The following is a 17,242-nucleotide window of genomic DNA, read 5'->3' as shown; positions in this document are numbered from 1 at the left end:
AGGGTCCAGATCGTGATGAAGTGTCGGAGTGGGCCACCTTCGGGCTTGGTGTCCAACTTTCATTTCTCTCCTCCCCTGTTTGCATTTCCCCACTTCCTCTCTCCAGTTGAGAGGAAGGGAGATAGTGATAGTCCCTTGGAGAGGTTCGCCTGGCAGTGGTGCAGGGAGGAGCCCTGCCCGTGGAAGTTCCAAGACTTGACTGTGCTTGTGAGGACGTCTAAGGATTGCTGGAGTTTGAGAAAGGGACTTGTGGCCCTGTCTTCTGGTCCGTCCCTCTTTGCCCAGTTATTGCTGCTTACGTGTCTAGGAAAGGAAGTTTTTCTTTTGAACAGTTTTTAAACTCTAGACTTTTTCCTCTCTTTATTATTGCTTCCTTGGCTTTGTTGTTATCTTCCCCTTGAACTCTTTGATCTCAAAAAAGTTTGTGCTTTACACTTCCAGCAGATCCTTTAACCACCCTTTTAGGATTTCTGTTTCTTGTCTCTATTTTCTCCCAGAGTATGCTTCCTCAGTTCTTAATTGATAAGGAAACAATGGAAGATCTGCAGGACTTTTCAACGTGTGCTTTCACCTGGAAGGGTGTGTTCACGTTTGCCATTTAATTAACTTCGTTGACAGAAAGGTGCACCAGATTGGTTATGTTCATCCAGGCCTTTATGGGTTACGTTTAGCCAGCTGCAGGGATTGACCGTTTCATTACTGCTCTTTCAGAGTGAGTACAGTCAACTATATTTTAGTACTGTTTTAATCATACTTTTCTTCCGTTTTTGTTTTCCTTGTTCAACGTAACCAACGCCCTTTCCCAGCCATAAAGTCCAACACCATTATCTGGGAAAATGGACAATGGACAATATTTCTATTCTAAATTTATTTTCTGGGTTAAGATCGCTGCCTCAGTTACTTTGGTTCCATTTTAAATCAGTATATTAGTTTTCCTTAGTTTATGATTTGACTTGATTCTGGGCTATGAATTGAGGTCTGTGGATTTTCAGGGGTCTTCTTGGTCCCTGTCCTTTAAATCATATGACAGGTTTTGTTTGAGTGCCTTTTTCCAATCCCCCTCTGGAGTGAATGTCCATTCCTTTTCTCAAATTCTCAAAAGAGATATATGTCTAAATAGATTAAAACCACTACTTAGTGTCTTGCTGAAGTCAGTGAAAACAGAGCTTTTGGTGGAGCTGTTATTTTCTCAAACTGTAAGTGGCTTGTTTGGGGCCAAGGTGAGTAGAATGCAGGGATTCCAACTTGATATTGAAATCTCCAAGTACTTCATAACTTCAGTGTGTCTACACTCCTTCCTAGACTTACAGAAGGAAGTGACACTGTCTATTTATTTAGTTCCTGCTTTGTGGTTTGAGGTTTCTAAGCACACTATAGCCAGTGCTTTGGTGATCCAAGGGATGAATAAACTGATGTGCTTAGGTTCACCTGAGTAAAAGATTTAAATTTTGGTTGTATTTTTCTTTCATTTCTTGTTTTTCCACTTTGTATTTACCTTGGGCTCTAGCTTTGCAAGGAAGAAAAAATAAGATATTTCAGTGGTGTGGATCCTAAGCCTTTGTTAAGTTGCTGCTTAACTTGACAAACTCTCTCCCTCCATCCTACGTTAGATATCTTAATGATTGTTTCTTTCTTTTAAGTAAGTTAGAATCTTTCCAAACTCAAGTTTTAGAGTGCATACTTTCTGATTGATTGTCAAGTAAATGTGTGTGTGTGTGTGTGTGTGTGTATGTTGCTTACCTTATGCATGCAAGGCAAGTATTCTACAACAGCTATATTCCCCAACCCATGAAATGTTTTTTGATTGAAGGTTAAAGTTCTAAAGGTTTGAACTTTATGTCATATAATTTTAGAACTTGAGGAGTTATACAGCTTATCAGAATCTGTCTAACCAGTTTCTGGTTTTATTTTGCTCACAAAATAATCTTCCTTTTATATAGCATCCTAACTTGGAGGAGCAGTTAACATAACTTTGTAAAGAATGTTATGTTAAAATTAGTTTCTTTCTAAGGTAATGACAAATTCAGAAGATAAATTATATCCAACACCATAGTGACAGTTACATTTGTTTTGCCTCCTGTGTGCCAGAATTTATGCTAAGTGCTTTACATGGTTATTTCATCTAATCCTCTTAGCAACTTTGTAAGGGGACTAACCCCCCTGTTTTTATAGATGAAGAGACTGATACAAATGGCTAACTGAAGCTAAAATAATCTGTTCTGAATTACACTGATAGAGCCAGCATTTGATCCTAGGTGTCTGGCGCACACTACTTTAGACAGCTACTATACTTCCATTACATTCTTTCAGGAATGAATTGGGGATATGTCACCTGATTTTCTGCCAGACATTAAGAAAAGGTCTTTTCTTTTATTGCTCTTCAGTGGATGAACAATTACTTGAATGTCCTACTGAAAAGTATGACAAAAAGAAGTGAACTTGAACAGGGCTTATAGAGTGGTCATCTATAGGGTTTTCCCATGAAGATGGATATAAATCTATGGGTGTGTTGTGTTCCTTAATGACATACAGGGGTGGGAAATGTGAAAATAAGTTATAAATAATAACCTTTTTACATCAAAACCCATCTTTAAGCATAAACAAATTTCAGTATAGTTCCCTGCTTAATATATACCTTTCTCTTGGGGTAGAGAAAGGTATATATTAAGCAGGGAACTTAAGGTAATATACCTATAGATGAACAGACTAAAAAAGTGAGTTATTTCCACATACTTTGGAAGATAATGACTTAAGGTCCATGATAATCTAAAAGATATATGCCAACATTACTTCTGGGATGTATGAAAAAGGCTTTATAAAACAAAGGATCTAACATGGTTTCTACTACATTTACACAGTCATAGAAGCCACTTAATATCTCTATCAGATTCTCAACTATTTTCTGTAAGACAAAAGTATATGTATGTATTTTTTCCCTCTTTATTTTCTGTTCTTTCTCCTACCTCTCATTCCCTTCTCCTCTATCTCTTCTAAACCTTTGTCTTAAGATGGTCATAGGCAGGTGTTGCTTAGTTCTGTTAGCAGTTGACTCCTAAAAAGGAACATATGATCTTTTTATAAATTATTTTCCCCCTAACAAACATACTTTTTTTAAAAAAATTTATTCTAATTTATTATACATGATGGCAGAATGCCAGTCATTTCATATTACACTTATAGAGCACAATTTTTCAGGTCACTGATACAAACATACTATTTATTTAAGTGAATACTGTTCTGAGAAGCAATCTGCTTTGAAATCCACTTCTGATACTACTGTTAACTCATATTGAGACATATGGTAAAGTTCTTTTCTACCTTTGTCACTTCACCTTAGTCACCAGAGTCTGAATAACTGGGTATTGGGCTTTGTTTGTTTGTTTTGGTGGTATTGGGAATAGAATCCAGAATCTTGTGCATGTTAGGGAAATTCTTTACCACTGAATTACATCCCTAGCCCACAGTGATTCAGTATTTGGAAGAAATCATATCTCTTCTCAAAAGACAAAGATTTGTTACCAAAACTAAATTTTTAGAATGTTTTGGGCTTTGAAGGTAGTTGTAAAACTAGTAATTGCTCATTCTTTTGTGAAAATACAGTTTTATCATTGCTATTTTCTGCTATTGTTTGGTTTCATTTTTATCCTCTATTGCTTTGGACTAGCAGCAATAGATGTTCATGATTGATTTTCTTTAATCCTTTGGGGAGCAATAACAGATTTTGGAACGGTACTGTAAGAGCAACAGATTTGTGAGTGAGGCCTAAAATCATGCAGAGTGGAAAGTCGGTTGGTCAAGCCCCATTTCTGCTAGCATGAGATAGAATTCTAGGGCAAGGTTTCCAAACTTTTCTGCATCATAGCACACATACAAAATTATTTACATTTGTGATGTCTGTAGCGAGGCCCTCCCTAGCTTTCTGAAAGTTTTTGGGGATAAAACAGTGGGACAGTATTTTAGCACATCTGTAATCCATTCTTGGCATGTTGGTTGGAAAGTTTGCACTAGAGAAGAAAATGTTACTCCATGTTTAATACCTTTGTTTGTTTAGCATGTAGTAATTTATAAAACACTTTCATATATGTTCTATTTTTATTCCAGCCATGTCATTTAGTGGAACAAATACCATAGCCACGTTAGAAATGAAGAAATTGAGATTTAGGTAAAGTGCTTTGTACAAGGTCAATGGATCAAGAATTCACGTGCTAGGTAGAAAGAATCCTTAGGGGTTCAGGAAGGGACCTTTAGTCTCTAAGATGGCCAGGACCCTATCTGCTTTGATTGTTATTTCCATTTTCTGAGTCAGTTTCTAGGCACCTAGAGCTCCATAATAGTTATCATTTATTGAGTGTTACTCTGGCTTTCTAAATCACTATAGTGATTAAATAATTCCAGGACATTGAGAGTGGTGATCAGGTTCCAGTTAAAGTGTGTCATTGATGGCAGGGGATGGTGGTGGTGCTGGTAAAGGAAATGGTCAAGTGGACTGTCAAGAGCTTATCTTCACAGTTTTGAGATGATGGCAGTTTAGCAGGATTTCCAAGGTTTTTGAGTAAAAGTGGATTAAAAGAGAAATGTAGTAAAATTCAAAGAAAGTAACTTGGGCCATTGGGCCATTAGTGTTTAGGTAATTCTAACAAAAGGATTAAAAATGTAGATCATCTTAATATATGGCTAAATGTTAATTGTAGACTATTTCTCCTGTTGTTTTTTTTCTTTTTCTTTTCTCTCTCTTTTTTTTTTTAATTGGTGGTAACTGGAACCAGTGCTTTCTGTGTGCTAAGCATATGTTCCACCACTGAGCTACATCTCCAGCACTAGATTATTTCTTAAAGATGGGCTTATAGATGATTTTTATTTTTCTCTTTCTGTACTTTCTACTTTTATATATAGCATTTGATTACTTTTAAAATTAAAAATAAAAATGAAAGTACTATATACTCTGTGTTCTTTTGGTGCTGGGGATCAAACCCAGGACCTTGTGCATGCTAGGCAACACTCTACCGCTGAACTTCATCCCCTGCCCCTATTACTGTATGTTCTTGAAAGAAAAATTCTAATCACAGATAGAATAAAAGTTTCTTCTACTCCCCAGTCCCTCTAACCCTTATGTCTCTTCCCAATTAATTTGAGAAGAAGCTGTTAGGAATCAGATGAAATATATGAGGAAGCCCTAAACCTGCTCTAATATGATAGTACTAGCCACATGTGGCTGTTTAAATTAGTTGAAATAAAATAAAATAAAAAATTCAGTTCCTTAGTTGCACCAGCCACATTTCAGTGCTCAGTAGCTGCCTCGTGGCTGCTTTATTGGACAATGCAGGTTTGGAGCATTACCAAAAACATTTGCCAGCCTGCTAAAACTTTAAAATGCTATATATTCCTTACATAATTATTATATTATTGAAGTAAGATTTTGAAAATCCCTGTGTTCTCCATGGTGCCTCACAGTTTTTGTTTTAGCTGATGAAATATTATTGCCATGTTCTCTCTCAGCTTTTTAACTAAATCCAGATGGCCAAAGTCTAAGTCTAATGTTTTTCTTGGATACATGGGGATTATAGTTATCTGCTTTTCTAGGATAAAGATGTCAGCTTTTCTCAGGACTTGAGTGTTTTCTCTTTTGAGCTCTAGATCTATATATCTTGTTGTCTGATTGACAACTTCTTAAATATCTTAAAGGTATCCCAAATCTAGTATGTATCAAACTAAATTGATTTCCCTTCCTTCTTCTCCAACCCCCCAAACACTTGTCCTCTTTTTTTGTTCCTTTTTTTTAAGTGAAAGATGCCATTATATTTTTATTTTATAATCAAGAAAATTAGGAGTGATGCATATATCCCTTTCTCTGAGACAATAAATGAGTCTACAGGTTTTATTAATCTTACTTTCTAAATGTCATTTGAATCTATTCCTATTCCCACTAACACCACTTTAGCTTGTTACCATTATCTTGACTGAAATTTCAGTAGCCTCTTGGCTACTTTTGGCTCTTCTTTAATCTGTTATCCATCCTGAAGGCACAATAATTAATTTTGAAATATGTCTGATTTTCATTCTCTTCCTCAATTGTTCTATGGCTTTCCATTGCTTCTAGAGTAAAAATAAAACTCCTTAACAATGCATAGTTCCCCAGCCTCACGATTGCCATGTTCTGCCTAACTCCCCACTTCACCCATGCTGGCCTAGTTTAGTCCTTTGTATTTTGTTTGCTCCCTCCTGTTTTTGCACGGTTTTTGCACATGCTTTTCTCTTTGTCTGGACCATTCTTTTTTTCTTTCACTTCACTTGTTAACTCCTGGTCATGCCAGTTTCACATCTTAGCTAAAGTTTTGCTTCTTTAGGGAATACTCTAACCTCCTAGATAAGGTAATAACATACATTTCCAAAGCTACAAATGACATTTATTTATTTGATTATAAGGTTGCCTTTCTCTTCAGTGGCCTATAAACCCTATGAAGGTAGGAACAATATCTAAATATCTAGTTGTCTTTTTTTCACCCGTTTTTGGATTCCTAAAACCTAGGTCAGGACCTGCCCCCTAAATATCAATTCATTAATTTTCTAATTTGATGTTGTAAAGATTTCAGTAAATGGAGTTTTGTAATATAAGATTTAAAAAAATATTTATTTTTTAGTTTTAGGTGGACACAATATCTTTATTTTATTTTTTTATGTGGTGTTGAGGATCGATCCCAGCGCCCCGCACATGCCAGGCTAGCGCGCTACCGCTTGAGCCACATCCCCAGCCCTGTAATATAAGATTTTGAATATGAATTTTTATAAACATAGTCATTAAAATAGTAGAAGCTAGCTGGATACTGTGGCACATGCCTGTAATCCCAGCAATTTGGGAGGCTGATGAAGGAAGATTGAAAGGTCGAGGACCCTGCCTCAAAATGCAAAATAAAAAGGGTTGGGCTGGGCATGGTGGCGCATGCCTGTAATCCCGGTGGCTCTGGAGGCTGAGGCAGGAGGATCAAAAATTCAAAGCCAGCCTCAGCAATTTTGTAAGGCCCTGAGCAACTGAGCAAGACTGTCTCAAAAAATGTGATTCAGTGGTTAAATGCCCCTGGGTTCAATCTCCAATACAAAAAAAAAAAAAAAAAAAGGTGTGAGGAAAGGGGTTGGGGTTGAAACCTCCAGTACCAAAAAATAAAAGAGTTAAATTGCCAACTAGCTTTTCAAATATGCGGAACCAGATTATTAATAGTTATATAAAATATAACATGTTCTTTGATTATTTATAGTAAGTTTTTATTTTTAGATGGTTTTAAATTTAACAGATTTATTATGAATATAGTATAGAGGTTGTATGTATCCCATACCTTTTATGAACATATTCATTAATAAATTTGTTAATAAATATACTTACTAAATAATATTAGATTATTGACATATAATTATGTTTCCTATTTTAACATTATTAACACATTTTATTATTATGATATATTTGTTATTATTAATGAACCAATATTAACACATTATTGTTAACTAAATCTGTATTTTATTCACATTGCCTTAGTTTTCCCCTCATGTCCTTTTCCTGTTCCACGGTCTCGTCTAGGGTAGTATAATCTATTTAGTTGTCATGTGTTCTTTTGGTTTGACAGTTTATCTTGTGTCCTTGTTCTAGACAGGTTTGAAGATTATGAGTCAGATATTTGTACACTTTCCCTCAACTGGGATTTATTTGATGTTTTTCTCATGATGAGACTGATGAATATGTTTGGGGGAAGAAGACCACAGTGCCATTTCCATCGTGTATTGAGAGTATCCTACTGCAGTACTCTTCAGCACTGCTGATGTCAAACCTTGAACACTTGGCTTGTCACGTTTATCCACTATGAAATTACTGTTTTTCCCTCTCCTTTGTATATTGTACTTCTTGGAAGAGAATCTCTTAGTGAAGTACACAATTGGAGAATGGGGAATTATGTTCTATTTCCTTAGGGTCAAGTATTTATGTAAACTTTTGGGAAATATTCCATAAGGGAAACTTATCTCTTCTTCCCATTTATTAATTTATTCATTTGAATAAGTATTGACTCATGGATATTTATTTTGTACTCTGAGTTATAATCTGGTAGTACTTTATTTTTTTGCTCATATCGTTCTAGCTTTGGCCATTTGGAGTGCTTTTAGTTAATGCTACATTCCTGTGACATACCCCCATCATTGTGAGGTTTATGGTGATTTTCTTTTTGACTTTTGAACAATTTTTTTTTAAAATTTTCTGACACAACAACATGCCCCAGGCTCATCTTGGTGTATATTATCTGCCCCAGTCCTAGAATCAGCCATTTCTCCAAGGAGCCCTGGTTCCTTTTCTTAGAGAATGATTAGAAACTAATACCTGAGCTCTGTGTATGCTTATTACTACTGAGATGTCATTGTTTCTAGGCCCTCACATCAGACAGAACAAGGAAATATATGGTTGTATACTAACTGATGTATATGCACATTGCATGTAATAATCTGTATCTATTAAGTGATATTCAGGTTATTTACCATGAATTTTTTCCATTGAAAAAAAATTATCTATGGGGCTGGGATTGTGGCTCAGCAGTAGAGCATTTGCCTAGCACGTGGGAGGGCCTAGGTTTGATCCTCAGCACCACATAAAAATAAATAAATAAAATAAAGGTATTGTGTCCAACTACAACTGAAAAATAAATATTTTAAAAAATTATCTATGAATTTTGAATGAATTTATTTGGTATGGTTTTGGTAATTTTCTAACAAAGTAACTCTCCAATTATTCATTGCTAAGGGAGAAAAACAATTCATACTTATAATACCCAATAATGGGTAACCTATTTGGTTTTTGAGTGAATTCAGTTATAACAAACACTAAGAACAGTGGTTCTCTTTGGGTTGGCTTCACTGCTTATATTCTGGAACTCAGCTGGCCATGTGTGAAGAATGCAGCCACCATTCACTGTATAATTTAGTTTATTTACAGCCAGTTTTCTTTTCAGAGAGCAATTTAGTTTTGTTGTGGTCCCGGGGATTGAACCTAGGGGTGTGTAACTGCTAAGCCACATTCCCAGCCCTTTTTTAATATTTTATTTTGAGACAGGGTCTCCCTGAGTTGCTAAGTGCCTCTCTTAGTTGCTGAGGCTGGCTTTCAATTCATAATCCTTTTGCCTCAGCCTCCTGAGCTCCTGGGATTACAGGCGTGGAGAGTCTTATCGTTTAGTTTCTCTGTAACACAGTCTGAAGGAGGAAAAGAAAAAGTCTTCTCCAAAGAGTTAATTTTGTTACTTGGTTAGAAATTGATTATGATGGTGGAGATGGGCATAATTGAATATGTTAGACTGACTGCTAAATTATTTCTCTTTACTAAATGTAATTAAGAATTAACTGTATTTGGTCCAAGTATCTGAATTTATCTTGTGTGTTTATCTTTTTTGGGTTTTCCCCCCTTTCTTTTCTTTTTTGGAGATGGGGATTGAACCCAGGGATTTGTGCTTGCAAGCGCTTTACCATGAGCTATATCCCAGCCCTTTTGTGTTAATCTTTTTTTTTTTTTTTTTTTTTTTTAGAGAGTGAGAGAGGGGAGAGAGAGAGAGAGAATTTTTAATATTTATTTTTTAGTTTTCGGCGGACACAACATCTTTGTTGGTATGTGGTGCTGAGGATCGAACCCGGGCCGCACACATGCCAGGCGAGCGCGCTACCGCTTGAGCCACATCTCCAGCCCTTGTGTTAATCTTAATAAGTAACTTGAACTATAGGACTTGTAGATGTCTGTCAAAACAGCTTTTATAGTTACCATAGTTATAGTAATTAATATAAACACAGAAACATGAGGTGATTCTGTATTATCTTATTTCTTTTTATTTGGTTATTCTGTTTATGAAAGGAAATGTAATATGCTTTGAACGAACTACATGGTAAGCCATTTTCAGTCCACTATCATTTGAATTGGACAGTAGGGAAAGTATTTTTTTTTTTCTTTAGGAGAGCTGTCATTATAAAAAACAAAATTATTTTAAGTTGTTTTGATGAAACGGAAGACTTCTGTATTTTGGATGTTGTTTTCAACTCTAAACGTGTTTTTTTTTTATTTGAGTCATTATATATTTTAATTCTATTTTTTTTGCTGTAAGAGTAAGTTCAACTTGAAAATTAATATTGAATTATGAAATCAAAACAAACCTTAGTATTCTCTTACCATTTCTTCATGAATGAGAAAGGGTAGACATATTCTAATAGTTCTGTTGAGAATGAGAGAGATAGAGCCACTTTCTTTAATCTTTAGCATGGTAACCAGACTCCGGAATGTCACAGAACAGTCAAAGAAGCTCAGCAAGATTAGATCAAAGCAAGCCTGTCTTGCTACTTTCAGCTCAGTGTTCTGTATTTAACCTTGACTCACCAATTGGAACTCCTTCATTCCATATGTTGTTGTTATTTATAGTACTTCTCAAACTTTTTTTTTTTAACTATTCAAAGAATAACTCAAGACATTTCTGTGAAGATTTATTATTTAAAAAATCAGTAAATTTCTCTGAAGACTTATGTGTACTGTTTTGTACAAGTGAATTTTGTTTTGTTTTGTTTTTTTAAAGAGAGAGGTGAGAGAGAGAGAGAGAATTTTTAATATCTATTTTTTAGTTTTGGGCAGACACAACATCTTTGTTGGTATGTGGTGCTAAGGATCGAACCGGGCCGCACGCACGCCAGGCGAGCGCGCTACCGCTTGAGCCACATCCCCAGCCCTTACAAGTGAATTTTGCTTTAGCTTCCTTAACATACTTATTTTACTAAATTCATATTCCAGTGTGATCTGCCATGTTTTTCTTGTTTGTGTCTGCCTCCCTGTGTCTTGGGCATACTATTTTAGATCTCTAATGGTATATGAGTACTTAAATTATGATTTCTGTTCAACAACTCTCATCCCATAGATATTTTAGTATCAGACGGCTGAGTCTTTGAACTCAGCGGCATCATTGACTGTACATGGAGTGGGTTTTTGTTTTTGTCTTTTGTTTCATTTTACGCTCTTATCTCTGGAGATCTGGCAGAATTCATGCCTCCTGCTTTCTTCCCAAGGTTCTAAGACCCTAAATGCATTTAAGAGTTATAGGATATAGAATTTTTCCTCATTAAAAGTTCTTATATGTTTTCCCTCTGGATAGACCTACTCTATTCAGCTTACAAAATTGAAAGATGATTTTTCATAGTAAAATCAAAACAGCCCCAGTTTGATGACTTATAAACTTCAGGTGATACTATGTATACATCTTTACAGATGCTAATTAGTAATTTTCTTTGTAGGCTTTTCTCTTTATGCTCATTGTTTCAGGAATACCTCTGCTAATTATAGAAGATGAACCCTGGAAATGACTTAATGACATTTTTGGCTTCCAGTATAACTGCCTGTGGGGTTTGAATATAAGTGGTAGTTTTATAGTAGTAATTAATTTTTTTTGTTTTAAAAATAACTGAACTCATATAAATATCAGAAAATATATATTTTTGAGAAGGGACATTGCTGGAGATTGAACCCTGGTCCCTGCTTTTACTAAGCAAGTGCTCAGCCACTGAGCTATAACCCTAAAATGTATATCTTAAACAGCACAAATTACAAGTCATTAACTTTTAAATCTTTTCACTCTTATTTCTGTTAGTATCAAACTTATAAACAAGCATATCTTTACAAAATAATTGTAAGGTAATTCAGAGCATTTAAAATATTAATAACGTAAGATCTAGTATATTTCCTTGCAATTCTTGGAAAATTTTTTTCCTCCTCCTTTTCTTTTCCATTTATTTATTTATTTATTTAAATACTAGGGATCCAACCCAAGCTTTGCATATACTCTAGTAAGCGCTCTACTAATAAGCCACATCCCAAGCCAATTTTCAGTTTTGTGCCGTTTCCCTGTCTGCCTCAAGTTATTTGGTTTTTTTCTAGAGCTATTTTCCTAATTGGTATTACTTTAATATTAGGGAGCAGATGATACATTCTATTTTAAAAGAAAGTAGAAGATTGCAAAAATGAACTGCCTTAATGTTCTTTTTTTTTTTTTTTTTTTTTTTTTTGACATTCTACTCTTCACTGTCTCTACAGATTCCTTCCTCTTTTGAGGCAAGATACCATAGTCAAAGAGATTGCCACCTTTTATCTAAGGGTAATTCCTTTACCTTTGCTCAAAATTTTTTGTTATTTTAAAAAAAAATTAATCTAATTTTAAATAGAACATTTACAGAAAGAGTACAGAGAATTCTTCCCAGGGGCCCTAGACCCTAAGTGCATTTAGAGTTGTAGGGTATAGAATTCTCACTCATTAAAAGTTTCCTCACCCCATTTCCCCTGATGCTGATATCTTACATAACTGTAATTATCAAGAGTAGGAAGTAACATTGGTATAATATTATTCATTAAACTGCAGACCTTATTAGAATTAAACCAAATTTTCAACTACTCCCTTTTTCTGTTCCAGGATTTTATCCAGGAACTCATATTGAATTTAGTAATTTCTCCATTGTCTTCTTTAATTTGTAAGTTTCTTACTCTGTCTTTGTCTTACACGAACATGATACTTTTGAAGGGAATAGATCAGTTAATTTTTAGCATGTCTCTTAATTTGTGTTTGTACAGTGTTTTCATATGAAAACATTTTAGCATTTTAGCATTTACTGAGAGGATCTTGTCAGCAACATTTGTGATATGTGCCTGATAATGTTTCTGTTTGCTCTTATTTCCTTTCTATATTTTAATTGAGGTTCCTTTGTAAGGAAGAGTCACTTTTTCTCCTGTTTACTTGTTTATGTCATTATGGACTCCTTAATGCTTGTTCTGTGTTTTTAAATTCAGTGCTATCCTTTATTTTATTGCTCAGTTTCTTTTTAAAAAAAATATATTTTTAGTTGTGCATGGACACCATACTTTTATTTTTATGTAGTGCTGAGGATTGAACCCAGTGCCTCATGCATGCTGTATCACTAAGCCACAACTCCAGCCTCAAATTTTGTTGCTCAGTTTCTTAAGGAGCACTAATGGCTCCTGTGTTCTTTGGACAACCCCTCACCCTTTTTGTTTTCTTCTAGAGTTTTCTTAGTTTCTGACATAAGATGATGTTCCAGCCCATTTTGTATTTTCCTGCCTTAGTCTTAGAATCAGCTACTTTGTCTAAGAGCCTTGATTCTTTTTATTGAAGTATTTAGAAACCAAAATCTGGGCACCAGATACACTTATTGTCACTATACAGTCTTTGCTTCTAAGCTCCTTAGTGAACAGAGCTAGGAAAGTAAACTAATGCACATAAATATTTATGTGCATATATTACAAATATAATAAATACGAATTTATACTGATGTCTCTGATTCCAGTCCAACACCACAGAATTAATTTTAGCATTTCTTCTTTCTTTATTTATAACTTCTTTTTTTTAAACAAACATTGTGGGAGGCCAACCTTACGGGTGACTGAGTTATACTCCCCAGCTGGGTGCTGAGGCGCTCAGTCACAGAAATGGGTGTGTCTTGCTACAGCCCCCTGGGTGAAGCTATGCTCACCTGTTCCTTTGTAATATCACCCCTTGCCCTGTTTAGGATAGAATCTTCCATGGAAGTGCCTTGTGTGTGTCCCCTCTTCTTACTGTGCCCATGGGTGTGGCCTACCCAGGTGTCAGTCAACCTGCTGACAGTGGACATCATGAAGATAGACTCAGCCCCCTGAAACCTGACCCCTTGCCTCATTTGAATAGCTTCTCCTCAATAAAAGGGGTCAGTGCATGCTCTCGCTCTCTCTTTCTGCAGACCCTTAAGGTCGGAGGAGCCATCACAGCAACCCCAAAGAAAAAGGTATTTGTGTCACTTGCGTGGTTATTTCGTGCAACCCAGTTAGCCCAGTTTAACTAGAGTGACCCCTGAGCCTTTTAGTCGCAAGAACAGAAACCCGGCAAAACATATCTTTTTTTAATACCTTTATTTTATTGATTTAATTTTATGTGGTGCTGAGGATCGAATCCAGTGCCTCACAAGTGTGAGACAAGCACTCTACCTCTGAGCCACAATCCCAACCCTATTTATAACTTCTTTAACCCCAAGAAACCCATTTCTAATTTGCCGCAGTCTGGCTGGGCACAATTCAGGAGCCACTTGTCAAAAGAAACTAACTTTATTTTTAGAACTACAAATGCCAAACAAAACAGCTCCTCAGGAAAAACCCCTCAGAGCCCAACTGCCACCACCAGCTTCCCCAAGCCTCTCACCCCCACACAAACCTCACCACCTCCCACAATCCTCCTGCTCTTGAGGCTGATTGGCTGGGTCGCATGGGCGGAGCCAAAGAAGTCCCCCACTGAGCAGCTCCGTGGAGGAGCCAATCAGCTAGATGTTGCTGGGGCCGTTGTGAGCCAATCATCAGCTGGCAGTCTGAAGGGCAGGGAAACAGCCCAATGAACATCACCACAGAGGAGCCAATCAGCTAGATGTTGCTGGGGCCACTGTGAACCAATCATCAGCTGGCAGTCTGAAGGGCGGGGAAACAGCCCAATGAACATCACTGCAGAGGAGCCAATCAGCTAGATGTTGCTGGGGCCGCTGTGACCCAATCATCAGCCGGCAGCTGGAAGTTTGCTGGCAGCTGGAAGTTTGCTGGGGCCCCTTTGGCTGTGGCTCTCAACACTAATTTTCTTTATTTTTCTTCCCTTTTTTCTTTTGGTTATTCATTATAATACAGTTAGTTAATTTGTTGGTGTGTCTGTACTATTTTGAGTTCCCACCCCATGCTGGCTGGTTTTAATTGTTTGTTTTTTAATTAAAAACTTTTTTATAGTATATTTGAAAATTGCTATAGCTCTAACAGTCAGAATTAATTTTGGGCGGGGGGGGGGGTGGTACCGGGGATTGAACTCAGGGCACTCAACCACTGAGCCACATCCCCAGCCCTATTTTGTATTTTATTTAGAGACAGGGTCTCACTGAGTTGCTTAGCACCTCACTTTTACTGAGGCTGGCTTTAAACTCATGATCCTCCTGCCTCAGCCTCCCAAGCCACTGGGATCTTAGGTTTGCACCACTGTACCTGGCAGAATTAATTTTTAAAAAGAAAAAAATATGTGTCCAGAAATGTCACTTTTCCTTTTCCTCGGTTACCCTGTGCCTATTCTCTTCATTTTCCTACATCTTTCTACCCCTTTCTTACCTGCCCTACCCAGAGCCTTGGATAGTACTGAACCTTATATGTACTAAATTTTTTCCTGTGTGTGTGTGTGTATGATAAAATTTAATTTGTAAATGAGGCACAGTAAGAGATATAGCAATAGTAATAAAATAGACTAATAAAATGTACTATAATAAATGATATATGATAGTGGTGCCTTTATCTCTCAAAATATATTATAGTATTTTCACTTAAAGGAAGCACTTTATGGCATCTCTTTGGCATATTTGAATTGGTAGCAAGACTTGTGTATGGAGTTCTTTTTAAATAAAATAAGGGTTACTTGAACACAAACACTGTGGTACCACAACAGGCAATCTGATAACAGACATCTATTGAGTGACTGAATGATAGGCAGCATACACAGGACAGATACTGTATGTAGTGTGGCTATGCTACACAAAGGGATGATTCATCCTGAGTAGGATGGAGCAGGATGGTATGATATGTCATTACGTTCTTTATGATATCAGCAATTTAAAACTTAGGAATTATTCATTTTCTGGAAAATTTCATTTAAGTTTTCAGACCACAGTTGACTATAGAAAATGAAACTGGATAAGAGAGGACATGTCCTGGTAATCACTCCATATCATATGAAGATTGTCTTCTTTTTCTTTTCTTTTTTTTTCCCTTTTACAGTTACACAGTTTAGATGTACCATAGTTTTCAATCACTTTCCTTCGTGTAGACGCCTTAGGCCATTTCCAGTAATTTACAATTACAAAGAATGCTGCAATATATATGTATTTTTGTATCATTGGATGTGGTCATCTTGTTCAAGAATAGGGAATGTCTTTCCCTTTGCTCAAGTCTTCAGTGTTTTTCAGCCATGCTTAAACATTTTTTCCTCATATAAGTTTTATACATTGCTTACTTTGTTCCTAAGTATTTCATCTTTGTGTGTGTGTGTGTGTGTGTGTGTGTGTGTGTGGTGCTGGGGATTGAACCCATGGCCTTGTGCATGTGAGGCAAATACTCTACCAACTGAGCTATATCCCCAGCCCCAGTATTTCATCTTCTTGGTTGTTATTGTAAGTGAAATTTTCCCTGCCATTATGTCCCTTGAATATAGTTTTTGTATGAAGGCTTTTGATTTTTATCTGTTAATTTTGTATTTTGCTATTTCAATGAATTATTTTTTAGTTTTATCATTGATTCCTTGGGGTCTTTCAAGCATACTATCATATCCTCTGCAAAGAGAGATAATTTTACCTGTATCTATTTCCTTTGGGATTTCTCTTAACTAGTCAGATTGGTTAATACCTCTAATACAATGTGAATAGGAGTGGAGATTGTGGGTGTTTTTGTCTTATTCCTGATAGTAGTGGAAATGCCTGTTTTATTTATTAATTGAGATAATGGTTGTAGAACTAAAGTGGATAAATATTTTATGTTGAGAAAGTATTTCTTATTTTTAAAAAATTTTTTTTTTAATATTTATGTTTTTAGTTTTCAGCGGACACAACATCTTTGTTTGTATGTGGTGCTGAGATTGAACCCGGGCCGCACACATGCCAGGCGAGCGCGCTACCGCTTGAGCCACATCCCAGCCCCAAGAAAGTATTTCTTAAATTCATATTTTCTTGAGTATTTTATTTTGAATAGGTGTTTTATTTTGTCAGATTTACTCCATCTCAGTGTTTGTGGAGAAAGCAATGTCCCCCTTTAGGTTTTTGAATATAGTATCTATAATAGATTCCCTAATTGAACCAGTTCTATACTCCTGAGATAAATCCCACTTGGTCATGTTGTATTATTTTCTTAATGTCTTGAATTTTGTTTGAAAACAATAAATTGTTCCCTCTAGTGTATTTCAGGAGTAAAAATTTGTTTCTTTGCATTATAGTATGTAACTTTAATTGTCTTATAATTTTTTATGTATGAATCCCTGATTAGTGTGAGATTGCTTTTAGAATCTGCAATAGATTTTACTCTTCTTTTCCCTTAGTGCCTAGCAGAGTTCTTCATATGTAGTTGATGTTCTCCCTATTGAGTAAATTAGAAGCAGAAATAGCTCATTAAACTTTTACTGAATAAAATCTGAGTTTTGTGTTACAC

General features: G+C 36.0%; 1 protein-coding gene across 9 annotated transcripts in view; it reads left to right on the top strand.

Annotated features, from left to right (window-relative positions):
* Positions 1–17,242, top strand: part of ARFIP1 (ARF interacting protein 1) — a 114,073-nt gene that overhangs the window by 644 nt on the left and 96,187 nt on the right. The window contains exon 2 of one of the 9 annotated variants that reach the window (XM_081303987.1): positions 16,634–16,744. The exons of 7 other annotated variants lie outside the window; for them this stretch is intronic. The gene's annotated coding sequence lies outside the window, so the exon portion shown is untranslated. The remainder of the gene's footprint in view (positions 1–16,633; positions 16,745–17,242) is intronic. One more of the 9 variants, XM_081303988.1, reaches the window with a different exon arrangement.

The sequence above is a fragment of the Spermophilus citellus genome, assembly GCF_964194105.1.
Source record: "Spermophilus citellus genome assembly, chromosome: 8".
Classification (NCBI taxonomy): domain Eukaryota; kingdom Metazoa; phylum Chordata; class Mammalia; order Rodentia; family Sciuridae; genus Spermophilus; species Spermophilus citellus.
Note: the sequence above shows the minus strand (reverse complement) of the source record. Positions and strands in the feature narration are given on the sequence as shown.